The sequence below is a fragment of the Triticum urartu genome, chromosome 2A, assembly GCF_056163025.1.
Source record: "Triticum urartu cultivar PI428250 chromosome 2A, HENAU_Tu73, whole genome shotgun sequence".
In the NCBI taxonomy this organism is placed as follows: Eukaryota; Viridiplantae; Streptophyta; class Magnoliopsida; order Poales; family Poaceae; genus Triticum; species Triticum urartu.
Window position 1 is genome coordinate 504533999 of NC_141874.1, and position 17354 is coordinate 504551352.

Consider the following 17354-nt stretch of genomic DNA (forward strand, 5'->3'; position numbering starts at 1 on the left):
ACCAAGTACCCATCACAATCCCTATCTCTCGCATTACATTATTTGCCATTTGCCTCTCGTTTTCATCTCCCCCCAATTCACCCTTTCTGTTTTATTCGCCCTCTCTCTATCCTCCCTCCCTATTTGCCTCTTTTTGCCCGCTTCCCTTTTTGTTTGCTCGTGTGTTAGATTGCTTGTTTGTCGCGATGGCTCAAGATACTACTAAATTGTGTGACTTCACCAATACCAATAATAATGATTTCCCTAGCACTCCGATTGCTCCTCTTACCGATGCTGAATCTTGTGAAATTAATACTACTTTGTTGAATCTTGTTATGAAAGATCAATTCACCGGCCTTCCTAGTGAAGATGCCGCTACTCATCGGAATAGCTTCGTTGATTTATGTGATATGCAAAAGAAAAAAGATGTCAATAATGATGTCGTTAAGTTGAAGCTATTTCCTTTTTCGCTTAGAGATCGTGCTAAAGCTTGGTTTTCGTCTTTGCCTAAGAATAGTATTGATTCATGGAACAAGTGCAAAGATGCTTTTATCTCTAAGTATTTTCCTCCCGCTAAGATCATCTCTCTTAGAAATGATATTATGAACTTTGAACAACTTGATTATGAACATGTTGCACAAGCTTGGGAGAGAATGAAATTAATGATACGTAATTGCCCTACTCATGGTTTGAATTTGTGGATGATCATACAAATTTTTTACGCCGGATTGAATTTTGCTTCTAGAAATCTTTTAGATTCGGCCGCAGGAGGCACTTTTATGAAAATCACTTTAGGAGATGCTACTAAACTCCTAGATAATATTATGGTTAATTATTCTCAATGGCATACTGAAAGATCTTCTAATAAAAAAGTGCATGCGATAGAAGAAATCAATGTGTTGAGTGGAAAGATGGATGAACTTATGAAATTATTTGCTACTAAGAGTGTTTCTTCTGATCCTAATGATATGCCTTTGTCTACTTTGATTGAGAATAACAATGAATCTATGGATGTGAATTTTGTTGGTAGGAATAATTTTGGTAACAACGCTTATAGAGGGAATTTTAATCCTAGGCCATATCCTAGTAATCCTTCTAATAATTATGGGAATTCCTACAACAACTCTTATGGAAATTATAATAAGATGCCCTCTGAATTTGAGAATAGTGTTAAAGAGTTTATGAATTCACAAAAGAATTTTAATGCTTTGCTTGAGGAGAAATTGCTTAAAATTGATGATTTGGCTAGAAACGTTGATAGAATTTCTCTTGAGGTTGATTATTTAAAGCTTAGATCTGTTCCTCCTAAACATGATATCAATGAGTCTCTCAAAGCCATGAGAATTTCCATTGATGAGTGCAAGGAAAGAACTGCTAGGATGCGTGCATCCAAAGATGCCTTTATTAAAGTGTGTTCTTCCAATACCTATGAAAATCAAGATGAAGATCTAAAAGTTATTGATGTGTATCCTATTAAATATTTATTTTGCAATATGAATCTTGATGAAACTGAATATGATCTTCCTTTACCTAGAAGGCGTTCTAAAAATTCGGAGTATTTAGATCTTAATGATGAAATTGATGAAAGTGGGATTGAAAGAAATAAAAATCTAGATGTTGCTAAACTCACTATATTGGATTTCAAGGAATTTAATTATGAAAGTTGCTCTTTAATTGATTGTATTTCCTTGTTGCAATCCATGCTAAATTCTCCACATGCTTATAGTCAAAATAAAGCCTTCACCGAACATATTGTTGATGCCTTGATGCAATCTTATAAAGAAAAACTTGAGTTGAAAGTTTCTATCCCTAGAAAAATCTATGATGAGTGGGAACCAACTATTAAAATTAAAATTAAAGATCATGATTTTTATGCTTTGTGTGATTTGGGAGCTAGTGTCTCTACTATTCCCAAGACTTTGTGTGATTTGCTAGATTTCCGTAATTTTGATGATTGCTCTCTAAAGTTGCATCTTGCGGATTCCACTATTAAGAAACCTATGGTAAGGATTAATGATGTTCTTATTATTGCAAATAGTAATTATGTGCCCGTAGATTTCATTGTTCTTGATATAGATTGCAATCCTTCTTGCCCTATTATTCTTGGTCGACCTTTCCTTAGAACGGTTGGTGCGATTATTGATATGAAGGAAGGGGATATTAGATTTCAATTTCCATTAAAAAAGGGAATGGAAAACATTCCTAGAAATAAAATAAAATTACCATACGAAACTATCATGAGAGCCACTTATGGATTGCCTACCAAAGATGGCAATACCTAGATCTATCCTCGCTTTTATGCCTAGCTAGGGGTGTTAAACGATAGCGCTTGTTGGGAGGCAACCCAATTTTCTTTTTATTCCTTGATTTTTGATCCTGCTTAGTAATAAATAAATTATTTACTCTCTGTTTTGGTTTTGTTTTTTTGTGTTTAATTAGTGTTTGTGCCAAGTAGAACCATTGGGAAGACTTGGGGAAAGTCTTGTTGAACTTGCTGTAAAAAACAGAAACTTTAGCGCTCACGAGAATTGCTGTAATTTTTATTTTAGGAGTGTTATTTAGTTAATTATTTTTGAAGATGATTAATAGATAAATTACTCACGTCCAGAAATTTATTTTAGAATTTTTGGGGTTCCAGATCATGCGCTAGCTACAGATTACTACAGACTGTTCTGTTTTTGACAGATTCTGTTTTTCGTGTGTTGTTTGCTTATTTTGATGAATCTATGGCTAGTAAAATAGTTTATAATCCATAGAAAAGTTGGAATACAGTAGGTTTAACACCAATATAAATAAATAATGAGTTCATTACAGTACCTTGAAGTGGTCTTTTGTTTTCTTTCGCTAACGGAGCTCACGAGTTTTCTATTTTGAGTTTTGTGTTGTGAAGTTTTCAAGTTTTGGGTGAATTATTTTGATGGATCATGGAACAAGGAGTGGCAAGAGCCTAAGCTTGGGGATGCCCATGGCACCCCCAAGATGATCCAAGGACACCAAAAATTCAAAGCTTGGGGATGCCCTGGAAGGCATCCCCTCTTTCGTCCACTTCCATCGGTAATTTACATGGAGCTATATTTTTATTCACCAACATGATATGTATTTTTCTTGGAGCGTCTTGTATTATTTGTGTCTTTGTTTCTTAGTATTCCACAATCATCCTTGCTGTACACACATTTTGAGAGAGCCATACATGAATTAAAATTTGATAGAATACTCTATGTGCTTCACTTATATCTTTTGAGCAAGATAATTTTGCTCTATGTGCTTCACTTATATCTTTTGAGCTAAGTAGTTTTGCTCTATGTTCTTCACTTATATCTTTTGAGCATGATAATTTTGCTCTATGTGCTTCACTTAGATCTTTTAGAGCACGGTGGTGGATTTGTTTTAAAGAAACTATTGATCTCTCATGCTTCACTTAAATTATTTGGGAGTCTCTTAATAGCATGGTAATTTGCTTAATAATAATATGCTTGGTATTCAAGATTTGTGAAACTTTCTTTTGAGTGTGTTGAATACTATGAAAAGATTGAAGCATGATAATTGTTTTGAGATATGGAGGTGATAATATTAAAGTCATGCTAGTTGAGTAGTTGTGAATTTGAGAAATACTCGTGTTGAAGTTTGTGATTCCCGTAGCATGCATGTATGGTGAACCGTTATGTGATGAAGTCGGAGCATGATTTATTTATTGATTGCCTTCCTTATGAGTGGCGGTCGGGGATGAGCGGTGGTCTTTTCCTACCAATCTATCCCCCTAGGAGCATGCGCGTAATACTTTGCTTTGATAACTTCTAGATTTTTGCAATAAGTATATGAGTTCTTTATGACTAATGTTGAGTCCATGGATTATACGCACTCTCACCCTTCCACCTTTGCTAGTCTCTCTAATACCGCGCACCTTTCGCCGGTATCATACACCTACCATATACCTTCCTCAAAATAGCCACCATACCTACCTATTATGGCATTTCCATAGCCATTCCAAGATATATTGCCATGCAACTTTCCACCATCTAGTTCATCATGACACATTCATCATTGTCATATTTCTTAGCATGATCATGTAATTGACATAGTATTTGTGGCAAAGCCACCATTCATAATTGCTTCATACTTGTCACTCTTGATTCATTGCATATCCCGGTACACCGCCGGAGGCATCCATATAGAGGCATACTTTGTTTTAGAATCGAGTTGTAATCATTGAGTTGTAAATAAATAAAAGTGTGATGATCATCATTCAATAGAGCATTGTCCCAATAAAAAAGAGAAAGGCCAAATAAAAAAATAAGTCCCAAAAAAAGAAAATAAATAAAAAGGGGTAATGCTACTATCCTTTTTTCCACACTTGTGCTTCGAAGTAGCACCATGATATAGCGGGTCTCATATATTGTGCTTCAAAGTAGCACCATGTTCTTCATATAGAGAGTCTCATATGTTTTCACTTTCATATACTAGTGGGAATTATACATTATAGAACTTGGCTTGTATATTCCAATGAGGGGCTTCCTCAAATTGCCGTGGGTCTTCGTGAGCAAGCAAGTTGGATGCACACCCACTAGTTTCTTTTGTTGAGCTTTCATGCATTTATAGCTCTAGTGCATCCGTTGCATGGCAATCCCTACTCACTCACATTGATATCTATTGATGGGCATCTCCATAGCCTGTTGATACGCCTAGTTGATGTGAGACTATCTTCTCCTCCTTTTTGTCTTCTCCACAACCACCATTCTATTCCACCTATAGTGCTATATCCATGGCTCACGCTCATGTATTGCGTGAAGATTGAAAAAGTTTTGAAAAAGTTAGAGTATGAAACAATTGCTTGGCTTGTCATCGGGGTTGTGCATGATTTACATACTTTGTGTGGTGAAGATGGAGCATAGCCAGACTATATGATTTTGTAGGGATAACTTTCTTTGGCCATGCTATTTTGAGAAGACATAATTGCTTTGGTAGTATGCTTGAAGTATTATTATTTTTTATGTCAATATAAACTTTTGTCTTGAATCTTTCTAATCTGAATATTCATACCACAGTTAAGAAGATTTGCATTGAAATTATGCCAAGTAGCACTCCGCATCAAAAATTCTCCTTTTATCATTTACCTACTCGAGGACGAGCAGGAATTAAGCTTGGGGATGCCTGATACGTCTCCAACGTATCTATAATTTTTGATTGCTCCATGCTATATTATCTACTATTTTGGACTATATTGGGCTGTATTTTCCACTTTTATATTGTTTTTGGGACTAACCTATTAACCGGAGGCCCAGCCCAGAATTGCTGTTTTTTGCCTATTTCAGTGTTTCGGATAAACGGAATATCAAGCGGAGTCCAAACGGAATAAAATCTTCGGGAACATGATTTTCTCACTGAACGTGATCCAGGAGACTTGGACCCTGCTCCAAGGAACAAAAGAGGCGGTCACGAGGGTGGGGGGCGCCCCCCTAGGGCGTCCCCCTGCCTCGTGGGCCCCTCGTTGCTCCTCCGGCGTACTTCTTCCTCCTATATATAGACACATACCCCCAAACGATCAGAACAGGAGCCAAAAACCTAATTCCACTGCCGCAACTTTCTGTATCCACGAGATCCCATCTTGGGGCCTGTTCCAGAGCTCCGCCGGAAGAGGGCCGTCATCACGGAGGGCTTCTATATCATCCTAGCCCCTCCGATGAAGTGTGAGTAGTTTACCTCAGACCTTTGGGTCCATAGTTAGTAGCTAGATGGCTTCTTCTCCCTCTTTGAATCTCCATACAAAGCTCTCCCCCTCTCTTGTGGAGATCTATTCGATGTAATCTTCTTTTTGCGGTGTGTTTGTTGAGACCGATGAATTGTGGGTTTATGATCAAGTCTATCTATGAATAATATTTGAATCTTCTCTGAATTCTTTTATGTATGATTGGTTATCTTTGCAAGTCTCTTCGAATTATCCGTTTCGTTTGGCCAACTAGATTGGTAGTTCTTTCCATGGGAGAAGTGCTTAGCTTTGGGTTCGATCTTGCGGTGTCCTTACCCAGTGACAGAAGGGGCAGCAAGGCACGTATTGCATCGTTGCCATCGAGGATAAAAAGATGGGGTTTATTTCATATTGCATGAATTTATCTCTCTACATCGTGTCATCTTGCTTAAGGCATTACTTTGTTTTTAACTTAATACTCTAGATGCATGCTGGATAGCGGTCGATGAGTGGAGTAATAGTAGTAGATGCAGAATCATTTCGATCTACTTGTCACGGACGTGATGCCTATATACATGATCATGCCTAGATATTCTCATAACTATGCTCAATTCTGTCAATTTCTCAACAATAATTTGTTCACCCACCGTAGAATACTTATGCTCTTGAGAGAAGCCACTAGTGAGACCTATGGCCCCCAGGTCTATTCTCATCATATCCATCTCCATCACTTTAATCTTGCTTTGCTTTTACTTTTTACTTTGCATCTTTATACCAAAATACCAAAAATATTATATCTATCAGATCTCACTCTCGTAAGTGACCGTGAAGGGATTGACAACCCCTAATCGCGTTGGTTGCGAGTAGCTATCATTTTGTGCTGGTACGAGGGACTTGACCGTGGCCTCCTACTGGATTGATACCTTGGTTCTCAAAAATTGAGGGAAATACTTACGCTACTCTGCTGCATCATCCCTTCATCTTCAGGGAAAACCAACACATGCTCAAGACGTAGCACTTCTGCATCGGGACAGTCTACAAATTTGATTTTTCTTAGTCAGGAACCGTGTCCAGAATTGTCTGGCCGATTCCCCTGGCTGCTGGGTTATGTGGCTCAAGTCATCAGCATCCGGTGGCCGTACATAAGTGCCCTGGAAGTTGTCAAGAAATGCATCTTCCAAATCCTCCCAACTACCGACGGAATCTGCCGTCAAGCTATTCAGCCAATGCCGAGCTGGTCCTTTGAGTTTTAGTGGGAGGTACTTGATGGCATGTAGATCGTCACTGCGGGCCATGTGGATGTGAAGGAGGAAATCCTCAATCCATACAGCGGGATCTGTTGCGCTGTCGTATGATTCGATGTTTACGGGTTTGAAACCCTCCGGGAATTCATGATTCATAACTTCATCAATGAAGCATAGGGGTTGTGCGGCGCCTTTGTGCCGGGCTATATCCCGACGTAGTTCGTATGAGTCTTGTCTGTTGTATTCGGCTCGGCCGGATTTACACTTGGTGTATCCGACGCGATGATCATCATCCCGTGTGGGCGCACGGGTTCGTGTCTCGTATATTGACCTTGCGATTTTTGCCTTACTGTCCAATATGTCTCGCAGGTCCTCTGTGTTACCCCGGTCTGTAGTATTTTTGACTGAGTAGTGACGGGGTGCGAGCTGAACTTTAGGCTGAAATGCCTTACTAACTCGGCCGCGTAGTGGCCGGTCAGCCGCATTGTACACTGGTGAATGAGGTTTCAATGCTTCTTCCTCGAGGTGAGGTAGCAACCTTCGTTTTGGGTAACTCTTGCATGGGCGCTCGAGTTCATGCTCTTCGGCCGCAAGGACTTTGGTCCACCTGTCTGCTAGCAAGTCTTGATTAGCTTGAAGCTGTTGCTGCTTTTTCTTCAGGCTATTTGCCGTGGCCATAAGCCGGCGCTTGAAGCGCTCTTGCTCGACGGGGTCCTCAGGCACGATAAACTCGTCGTCGCTGAGGCTCGCATCGTCTTCGGAGAGAGGCATATAATTGTGCTCCTCCGGTTCTCCATATGCTGCCCGCTCTGGAGGGCTAGCTTGTTCGTCTCCGGCTCTACATCGTGCTGGAGCGGATTGTTGTTGTCTTCGGCACTATCCGGAGTATTATTATCTCATGTGCCGGCATCACTGCTCTTATTGTGGCGGGACTTAGAGCGGCGCCGCTGACGTCGGTGTCAAAACCGGCGGATCTCGGGTAGGGGGTCCTGAACTGTGCGTCGAAGGCGGATGGTAACAGGAGGCAGGGGACACGATGTTTTACCCAGGTTCAGGCCCTCTTGATAGAGGTAAAACCCTACGTCCTGCTTGATTGTGCTTGATGATATGTATTACAAGAGTAGATCTACCACGAGATCAGAGAGGCTAAACCCTAGAAGCTAGCCTATGGTATGATTGTCTGTCATCCTACGGACTAAAACCCTCCGGTTTATATAGACACCGTAGGGGGCTAGGGTTACACAAGGTCGGTTACAAAGGAGGAGATATACATATCCGTATTTCCTAGCTTGCCTTCCACGCCAAGTAGAGTCCCATACGAACACGGGACGAAGTCTTCAATCTTGTATCTTCATAGTCCAACAGTCCGGCCAAAGGATATAGTCCGGCTATCTAGAGACCCCCTAATCCAGGACTCCCTCAGTAGCCCTTGAACTAGTCTTCAATGATGATGAGTCCGACGCGCAGTGTTGTCTTCGGCATTGCAAGGCGGGTTCCTCCTCTGAATACATCATGGAAGAGTTTGAATGCAAGGATAGTGTCTAACCCTGTAAAATAAGTTCCACGTACCACCATAGAGAGAATAATACTTCCATAAATCCAATCTGCTGACATGTTTTGATAGTATGACATCACTTCATGGCCCGGTTATTATTCGAACGGCTTTTCTCAACCAGCTCCGCACACATCGCGAGGCGGTTTTCTTGATACATCACTACTAGAAAAAGGGCTATAGATGGGATTGACACTAATGGCGCACCAGACAAGCGGTGCGCCATTAGTATATACTAATGGCGCACCACATTCTGATACGCCATTAGAGTTGAAACTACTAATGGCGCACCTGGCCCAGGGTGCGCCATTAGTATCCAAATTTTTTTTAACTAGTGCGCCTGTCCAAACATACTAATGGCGCATCCAGACACAGTGTGCCATTACTAGTTGTAACTAGTAATGGCGCACCTGCCGGAAAGTGCGCCACTAATGTTGTTTTTTTATTATATTTTTTATTCCCTTTTTTGCAAAACTACTAATGGCGCACTGTTCCACCGTGCGCCATTACTAGTTTAAACTAGTAATGGCGCACTGTGGGACAGTGCGCCATTAGTATGTTTTTTTTTGCAAAACTACTAATGGCGCACCACCAGAAGGTGCGCCATTAGTAACCTGGATTACTAATGGCGCATTTAGAGTTGGTGCGCCATTAGTAAGTGGGCAGCAACAAGATATTTTGGACAGCCTCTCCTACCCACACTCACTTTCTCCCCACTTCATTTTCTCCACCTCCTCCTTGTCTCGGGTGCCTCCTCTTTTTCACCTCATTTCCACCATAGATTCATTCAATTTAAGTGGTTAAATTACCTTGTTTTGATAGGTAAGTAAGGGGGGAAGCTATATTTATGTTGTTCTCCCTACAACAATGTGCACATGCACTTTTTATGGCCTAGCTAGATCTATGTATGTTCGTGGTGTTGCATATGTTTGTGGTGTTGCATATGTGTTTGTGTTTGGAGATGTACCGGTATTTGAAATGCGATAGTTGCCAATATTTTGCCGGAATGTTGATTCATTTCCGTTTCGGCGAGAATTTTGGCATTAAGCATTCTTTTTGGTCCTATTTTTAGGGAAAGTCATGCCAAATTTTTTCTTGGTTCTAAAATATCATTTTGCTCAACCCTGCAGGCGACCATGGTCCGCATGATGACCGAAGGCATCGTGAATAGGTTTTTGAGGTCCGCGAAGGCCGAGATGCTTCAAAAGAACGAGACGGAGATAAGATGTCCGTGTCGAAGATGCAAGCTGAAGAGCCTTATTGCGGACCCGGAATCCGGGAAGGTGCGGGACCACCTGCTCTTGCGTGGTTTCATGGATGGCTATCGGTGGCAAGGTGATGAAGATGACTACGAAGTCGTCCGTGGGGGCCGGGCAAGAAATGAGGAAGGGCAGCAAGACAACCACCGCGGCTCGGGCGGGCGAGAAGATGAAGAATCCCCAGGAGATGATCACGACAGTAATGTTGTACACAGTCATCATGTAGAAGATGCAGGACATGATGATGAGGAAGATGCCGGAGCAGACGACGGGCATGATCATGAAGATGATGATGCCGGTGGACCAGACGACGCTGGACCATCGATGGGCTGGGTGCAGGACCCTCATATTCAAGAGCTACTTCTCAAGCAGACGGATAACGCAAGAGCTGCCGCCCGAGAGAAAGCCAAGATGGATCAACTTGAGTTAGACGCGGTTACTCCATTGTATGAAGGATGCAGGCCCGAGGATACCTGCCTGAAAGTAACGCTCATGGCTCTGGAGATGAAGGTAAAACACAAAATGACCGACGCATGCTTCGACGAGAACATGTCATTCTGGCACGAACGTCTTCCCAAGGGGAACAAGTGCCCGACCAGTTTGGAGGAGGCGAAGAAAATCGTGTGTCCTCTGGATTTACCGCACGTGAAATACCATGTGTGCATGAACAATTGCATCATTTATCGGGACGAGCACGCGGAGTCTACCATATGTCCGGTGTGCGGCGTCACTCGATACAAGAAGAGGAAGAAAGCTCCTCGAAAAGTGGTGTGGTACTTTCCGATCACTCCTCGTCTGCAGCGGTATTTCGCGGACCCTAAGGTAGCAAAGCTCCTGCGTTGGCACGCGGATAGGGAGGAGAAGAAGCGAGAAGATGACGCAAATGATCCGGAGATAGATAAAAAACACAAGATGCTGAGTCACCCTATGGATGCGAGCCAGTGGCAAGCGTTGAACTTCGAATACCCAGAATTTGGGGAGGATCCAAGGAACATCGTGCTGGGCGCGAGCACCGATGGAGTCAATCCGTTTGGCAGCCAGAGAAGCACACATAGCACCTGGCCTGTGTTTGTGTGGATGTACAACCTTCCCCCCTGGTTGTGCATGAAGAGGAAGTACATTCACATGAGTATGCTAATTGACGGAACGAAACAACCAGGGAACGACATCAATCTGTATCTGGGGCTGCTGAAAGAGGAGCTTGACACGCTGTGGAAAACGCCAGCCAATACGTGGGACGCCGCAGAGAAAGAATATTTCCCTATGAGAGCCGTGCTGCTCACGACGGTGCATGACTATCTCAGTTACGGATATGTCGCGGGGCAGGTGGTCCACGGATTTTCTGGATGCGTCAGGTGCATGGATGACACAACGTATCGCCAGCTAGATAGAGATCCCGGGTCTTCGAAAACCGTGTTCATGGGACATCGAAGGTGGCTTCGCGACGATGACCCGTGGAGAAAACGCAAGGATCTGTTCGATGGTGAAACCGAACCCCGAGGACGCCCGCGTACGAGGAGCGGCGAGGAAATAGACGAGCTGTTGAAAAATTGGAAAGACTGCCCACTGCCGGGAAAGAAGCAAAAGGCGCCAGAGCCGGGAAAGAAGTGAAAGGCGCCAGAGCCGCTACTGAAGGTATGGAAAACGAGGTCTGTTTTCTGGGACTTGCCGTACTGGAAGATCCACCGTGTGCCTCACAGCCTTGATGTCATGCATATCACGAAGAACGTGTGCGAGAGTCTGCTTGGTACCCTGCTCAACATGCCAGAGAGGACCAAAGATGGGCCGAAAGCAAGGGCAAACTTGAAATCAACGGGCATCAGGCAGGAGCTTCACGCTATATATGATGATCATGATGATGATGATGATGATGATGATGAGGCAAAGCAGGACACGGAAAGTCGTCGCAAAGGCAAAAAGGCCAAGAAGACCGGAAATGACTACCCTCCCGCGTGCTTCACTCTAAGTCAGGAGGAGATCGAGCAGTTTTTCACCTGCGTCGTAAGAGTAAAACTTCCTTACGGTTATGCGGGGAAGATAAGCAGATACCTAGACCCAGCGAAGCTGAAGTTCAGCGGGATGAAGTCTCATGACTGTCACGTGCTGATGACGCAGATACTTCCAGTTGCAATCCGTGGGATCATGGACGCGCACGTCCGTGAAATCCTATTTGGCCTATGCAACTTTTTCGACGTCATCTCTCGGAAGTCTGTTGGCGTGAGGCAACTCAGAAGGCTACAGGAAGAGATCGTGGTGATACTATGCGAGCTTGAGATGTACTTCCCGCCCGCATTCTTCGACGTTATGGTGCATCTGCTAGTCCATATCGTGGATGATATCATCCAACTTGGGCCGACGTTCCTGCACAGCATGATGCCGTTCGAAAGGATGAATGGTGTCATCAAAGGATACGTTCGCAACATGTCACGTCCAGAGGGAAGCATAGCCAGGGGCTTTCTGACCGAAGAGTGCATCTCCTACTGCACGAATTATCTAGGCATCGAGAACCCCGTTGGTCTTCCCGTCAACAGGCACCTCGGCAGGCTCGCTGGATGGGGTCACCGTGAGGGTCGTCGTGAAATGCATGTCGACTTCGAGGGTCGACTCGCCGACTTTGAAAGAGCAAACCTAGTCGCGCTACAACACATAGACGTGGTCGATCCTTGGGTGGTACAGCACAAAACCTTTATTAAGAAGACGTACAATGACCGAGGCCAACAGAGGACGGACGGAGATATACTCAAAGAGCACAACTCATGTTTCACGCGTTGGTTCAAGAAGAAGCTTCTGTCGTACCCTTTACATGAGGATTCTTCCACGGAAGAGCAACTCATATTCGCCTTGTCACAGGGCGCCGAGCACAACCTGATGACCTATGAGGCGTACGATATCAACGGCTACACATTCTACACCGAGGCCAAGGACATGAAGAGCGATGGTTATTAGAACTCCGAGGTAACGATGGAATCCTACACCGGTAACGACAAGGACAGATACTACGGAAGGATCGAGGAGATCTGGGAGCTGAGCTACGCTGGAGAGAAGGTCCCGATGTTCTGTGTCAGATGGGCCAAGAGCGTCCTAAAATAAGACCGGTATTTCACCACCATGGTTATACCCGAAGCCAAATCCAAGACCGCGGGCGCAAACGTCACCGCGAAAAATGAGCCATGGGTACTGGCTTCCCAAGTGGACCAATGCTTCTTCATTACCGACCCGTCAAAGCCCAGTCGTGTTGTCGTGAGAAGAGGCAAAAGGAAGATCATCGGAATGGATGGAGTAGCCAATGAGCAAGACTTCGACAAGTACGGCGACCCGAGGATCGAACATGACGACGATGATGAAGTAGCAGCATACACCACAAGAAGAAGCAGGACCACCCTACCTAATGGACGTCCGTTCCACAGAAGAACTCCATTTGCGAAAAAGAAGGGCAAGAAGATTGTGAACAGATAGCTAGCTAAGATCGATTGTATTTAAATCGTAGCCTTCATTTCTCGATTGTATTTCATGGGCACTTTTTGAACTATCATGAATATTTTTAAATTTCATGGACACTCGATCTCGATCCCCCTCCATCTCGATCGCTATCCCACCTCGCCAGATCCGGTCCCCCTCGCCGCCGAGCACCCCCAGGTCCACCGGCCGCCGCCGCCGACCCCCCGCACCCTCGATTCCCCTACTCAACCGCCGCCGCCGACCCCCCGCACCCCTCCCCTACTCAACCGCCGCCGCCGACCCCCCGCACCCCGCGCACCCTCCCCCGCTCCACCGGCATTACTGTTTGATGATATTTTTAAAAAAATTATTACTGTCTTATAAAAAAAATATTACTGTTACTGTCTTATAAAAAATATTACTGTTATGATTTAAACAAGTTTCAAAAATTATTACTGTCTTATAAAAAAATACTAATGGCGCACCACGGTGAGGTGCGCCATTAGTATGGATGTACTTATGGCGCACCGAGGGGTGGTGCGCCATTAGTATTGTGCCATTGCTATAAGAAAAAAAACTACTAATGGCGCACCACGGTGAGGTGCGCCATTAGTATGGATGTACTTATGGCGCACCGAGGGGTGGTGCGCCATTAGTATTGTGCCCGATCCCCCCTTCCCTCTCCCCCTTCGCCCGATCCCCCCTTCCCTCTCCCCCTCGCCAGTTCCCTCTCCCTCCCTCCACCGCGCCGCCGCCGCCGCTGCCCCGACCCACTGCGCCGCAGCCGCCCACGCGCCCCCGCCACCTCCCTCTCCCCTTCCTCCCCCTCGTCACCGGCGGCCCGGACGCCGCCCCGTCCACACCGCCCCGTCCACCTCGTCGGGCTCCTCCTCCCGCTCCCACCAGCAGCCGCCGCCGGAAGTTGTTGCCCTCCCACTGCCGCCGGACGCCGCCCCCTTCCTCGTCGTGCAGAGCATCCAGGCCCTCTTCTCTGCCCTCCTCGACGACGCCCCGCCTCTGCCTCCTCTTCCACGCCGGCCGCTGCCGACCTGCCGCTGCCTCGTCACCGGACGGTGAGCTCCTCTTCTACTCTCGTGCGCATGCTACCTGCTGCCGCTTGAGCCACTGGTGCTGTGCTGCTGCTTGCGCTACTATTCTGTTGGGCCATGGATGGGTGGTTGTGCTGATGCTAGCTAGTGGCCGCTGTTCTAAAAAAATGGTCAATTTTTCAATTGAAGCATATGTAGAGTCAGTGTACACAATGGTCATTGCTATGTGAATTTGTCAATTGAAGCATGTATACACGGTGTGCATTTTACTTGCCAATTGATATGTGTGGAGAGAGTGTGCATTGCTATGTCGCCTCTTTATAGTACGTGATGCAACTTTTATCTTTTGATTGATACACTAGTATATTGTACATGCCGCACGAGTGATACAATTATCATATCTTATAGGTGTCATGCCTCAGTACAGCAGTCTGGCACATAGGTGAAGTATACAGATGCAAGAACAGAAATGCATCTGTAGCTGGTTAATGTCCCAAGTGTTTACTGAATGCAAGTAGCAGCACTGATGCGAATGCGATGTCCCGTGCTTCCTAACTTTAACTGAAACTTTAATTAAACTTCACGTAAGTATTTTCCTTTAATAAAAATTGTATGGTGGATGTCTTGTCGTAAAATTGTATGCATAGTCAGGCACTTTCATGTTTTCAAGGAAACACCAGACTTTCCAGTTAGTGCTTTCTCAAACTTCTGCAATTTGCACTTCCTGAACTACTGCTTGGAATTAAACAGAATTATACAATGCACTTCTGTAGGCTGATCTGAGTTGGACCATCCTCTACGGCCAACTTGTCTTTGGCAAGTGGAAGAAAGGAGAATCAGGGTAGGGTTTCATGGCTAGAAGATATATTGTTGTACAACAATTTGTTACAAATTGCATTTATTGGTATATGTATGCTAGTTTCGTCATATCAGGATCTTAGGAACTTATCTTGACTAATTTATTATAGAAAGCTCTCAGAGCTCACTTCTAGAAATTAGCAATAGCAAAATGTGGTTAAGATTTAAGGCATAAGGACTAAGCTTTGCGGCCTTTATATCTAATTTGTCATGCATGAATTATGATCATGAGAGCCATGATATCTTGTTTTGTGCATACACCATTCTTATTTTTTTCTATCCATTGCTACCCCATCTGGTAATTAGTATATCATGCTACTTTCATCTATGGAAGTCTGACTTGTTACTTCTACAAATCGAACCCATCATTTAGTTATGGACTAGTATAATATAATTTGCAGTACTTGGCGTTGAGCAGCTAGCACTGCTGAAGCTTAGCAGCAAAAGAGGCCCATTTGCTCATGAGAAAAGAATTTTGATGATAGTATTGCTTTTGCTACCTTTTCTTCCCAAGCGTTGTTTCCACTTACTCAGCATTCTGAACCTTTTATTGAGTGGAAATGTAAATTCTTAAGCATATGTTTTGGCATACAAGTATCTCTATTTTCATGACTGGTAAATCAAGTTGGTAAATAGATGCTGCTGCTGGACTATATGTTCTGGACTATATGTTCACTGGTACTATATGTTCAGAATGAGTTAACTTGTTGTCATTTATCGAAATTCAGAATCTGCTGGACTATATGTTCATTGGTACTACTTGTGATGTTGCTACTGTACTACTTGGGAATTTTGTCAAATTGTGATGCTGCTGCTGTACCCCGAGAGGCCCTTGAGTTTGCCGGAATGTCGATTAACTTCCGTTCCGGCAAATTCGGGTAGTCCATATGTCCTATTTTCAGCAAAGGTCATGTTGAAATTTCCGTGAATTTTAGCATGACTTTGCTAAAAATAGGACATATGGGGTACTTGCGACTAATGCATGGGCCGGGGTATCTTTGTACTTAATTGAGTAGGATCAACTGCCCCTTTATTCTTGCTGCATTAAACCATAGGTGGCAATAGAGCTAAGTGATTAGGCCCAACTTAGAATTCTCCTTCCCTTTCCTTGATAGGGTATATTATTAGAAGATACCCATATATATTAGTCAACCTAGGGTGCCTCGGCATCGATAAACCCTAAATGATGAAAACTTAACTTAGCATTCAGGGTGCCTTAGCGTCGACAAACCCTAAATTATGAAACCTTGGCTTTTAGGGTGCCTCGGTGTCGATAAAAACCGAAATGATGAAAGCTTAGGCTTTTAGGGTGCCTCGGCGTCGAAAAACCCTCAATGATAAAAGCTTAGCTTTTAGGATGCCTCGGTGTCGACAAACCCTAAATGATGAGACCATGATCTTGTTCCTCGACAATAACCAACTTTTTGACCAAACTTTGTTCCTATTTATAGAGAAACATGGCCAACAACGATGAGGCCGGGGGTTCGGGCGGCAAGAAATTCTGGGAGCTGTCCCAGGAGATGGAGGAACAACCTCACTTGTATGAGGATGCCGCCTTCCCCACCGATCCTGAGACCACTGATGGTACCGCCGAGGATGACCCCACTGATGCCACCACTGATGGTGCCGCCGAGGATGCCACCACTGATGATGGCGGAGCACGCACAGATGGCAGCCAACCGAAGAGGCAACGGAAGGACCGGCGCCCGACCGTGCTCCACACCCTCAAGGAGGAAGTTACTGAAGTGGACTCCGACGGGAATCCAACGGCGCCCGAACGAATAGTCAAGGGGTACTCGCTTCAGCTCGGGTGCATTCTCCAGAGCACCGTCTCGATCAACACCGAGAACCTGAGGCATCCTGACCGAGGGAATTTGCGCAACCTCCTCTTCACGAAGCTGCACGAACGATACAAGTTCCCCGCTGAATTTGAAAACACAAGCCTCAAAGGGAATAAAGTGAACAATGCTGCCCTCACGAAGATGAGCAAGGCCCTGTCTACTTGGAAAAGCATTGTGAAGAGAATGATCGAGAAAGGTGAGAGTTATGAGAAGATCAAGGAGAAAAATCCTTCGATCACCGAAGATGACTACAACGACTTCAAGATCAATTGCTTGAGCACCACAAACTCCGAATCAAGTAAGTGGGGGAAAGAAATGCGGGAGCTGAACTTAGGGGAACACACACTCGGTCCCGGCGGTTACAGAGTGGCGGAGCCTATATGGGACAAGGAGGAGGCGGACCATGCCGAGCAAGGCCTACCGCCCCTCTTCGATAAATACGGTGACAACC